The sequence below is a fragment of the Neomonachus schauinslandi genome, chromosome X, assembly GCF_002201575.2.
Source record: "Neomonachus schauinslandi chromosome X, ASM220157v2, whole genome shotgun sequence".
Lineage (NCBI taxonomy): Eukaryota > Metazoa > Chordata > Mammalia > Carnivora > Phocidae > Neomonachus > Neomonachus schauinslandi.
Window position 1 is genome coordinate 23,215,877 of NC_058419.1, and position 2,014 is coordinate 23,217,890.

Genomic DNA, 2,014 nt, shown 5'->3' on the forward strand with positions numbered 1-2,014 from the left:
TATTTGCAAATGACACTACTGACAAAGGGCTGGTATCCAAGATCTATCAAGAACTTCTCAAACTCAACACCCAAAAAACAAATAATCAAGTCAAAAAATGGGCAGAAGACATGAACAGACACTTCTCTGAAGAAGACATACAAATGGCTAACAGACACATGAAAAAATGTGCATCATCATTAGCCATCAGGGAAATTCAAATCAAAACCACATTGAGATACCACCTTACACCAGTTAGAATGGCAAAAATGGATAGGGAAAGAAAAAACAAATGTTGGAGAAGTTGTGGAGAAAGGGGAACCCTCTTACACCATTGGCGGGAATGCAAGTTGGTACAGCCACTTAGGAAAACAGTGTGGAAGTTCCTTAAAAATTTAAAAATAGAGCTACCCTATGACCCAGCAATTGCACTTCTGGGTATTTACCCTAAAGACACAGATGTAGTGAAAAGAAGGGTGATATGCACCCCATGTTCATAGCAGCAATGTCTGCAATAGCCAACCTATGGAAAGAGCCAAGATGCCCTTCAACAGACGAATGGATAAAGAAGATGTGGTCCATAGAGACAATGGAATATTACTCAGCCATCAGAAAGGATGAATCCCCAACATTTACATCAACATGGATGGGACTGGAGGAGATTATGCTAAGTGAAATAAGTCAAGCAGAGAAAGTCAATTATCATATGGTTTCACTTATTTGTGGAACATAAGGAATAGCATGGAGGACATTAGGAAAGGAAGGGAAAAATGAAGGGGGGAGGAACGGAGGGAGAGAAGAACCATGAGAGACTATGGACTCTGAGAAACAAACAGGGTTTTAGAGGGGAAGAGGGTGGGGGGATTTGTTAGCCCAGTGATGGGTATTAAGGAGGGCACATACTGCATGGAGCACTGGGTGTTATACAAAAACAATGGATCGTGGATCACCACATCAAAAACTAATGATGTATTGTATGGTGACTAACATAACATAATAAAATTAAAAAAAAAGAAGAGTGGGGTGCATGTGTGTGTGTGTATAAATAAACAAACTGGAATAGTCCTCAGCCATAAAAAAGAACAAAATCTTGCCACTTGCAACAATGTGGATAGAGCTAGAGAGTATCATGCTAAGTGAAATAAGTCAGTCAGAAAAAGACCCATACCATATGATTTTGCTCATGTTGAATTTAAGAAACAAATGATCATGGGGGGGCACAAGAAAGAGGCAAACCAAGAAACTATAGAGAACAAACTGATGGTTACCAGAGGGGAGGTAGGAGGGGTGAAATACGTTAAATAAGTTAAATAGGTCATGGCGTTTAAAGAGTACACTCGTGATGAGCACCAGGTATTATAATTAAGTGTTGAATCACTAAACTGTACACCTAAAAGTAGTATTACACTGTATGTTAACTGGATTTTTAATAAAAACTTAATGGTTTCAAAAAAAAAAAGAATTCCTCATATAAGTGAGATCATATGATACATGTCTTTCTCTGTTTGACTTATTTCACTCAGCATGATACCCTCCAGTTCCATCCCCATCGTTGCAATTGGCAAGATTTCATTCCTTTTGATGGCTGCATAATATTCCATTGTATATATATACCACTTCTTCTTTATCCATTCATCTGTCGATGGACATCTTGGCTCTTTCCATAGTTGTGGACATTGCTGCTATAAACATCAGGGTGCACATATCCCTTCGGGTCACTACATTTGTATCTTTGGGGTAAATACCCAGTAGTGCAATTGCTGGGTCATAGAGTAGCTCTATTTTCAACTTTTTGAGGAACCTCCATACTGTTTTCCAGAGTGGCTGCACCAGCTTGCATTCCCACCAACAGTGTAGGAGGGTTCCCCTTTCTCCACATCCCCACCAACATCTGTTGTTTCCTGACTTGTTAATTTTAGCCATTCTGACTGGTGTGAGGTGGTATCTCATTGAGGTTTTGTTTTGGATTTCCCTGATGCTGAGTGATATTGAGCACTTTTTCATGTGTCTGTTGGCCATTTGGATGTCTTCTTTG

General features: G+C 39.5%; 1 pseudogene; it reads left to right on the plus strand.

Annotated features, from left to right (window-relative positions):
• The first annotated feature begins 1,296 nt into the window (after positions 1-1,296).
• Positions 1,297-2,014, plus strand: part of LOC110576153 — an 89,935-nt pseudogene continuing 89,217 nt past the window's right edge.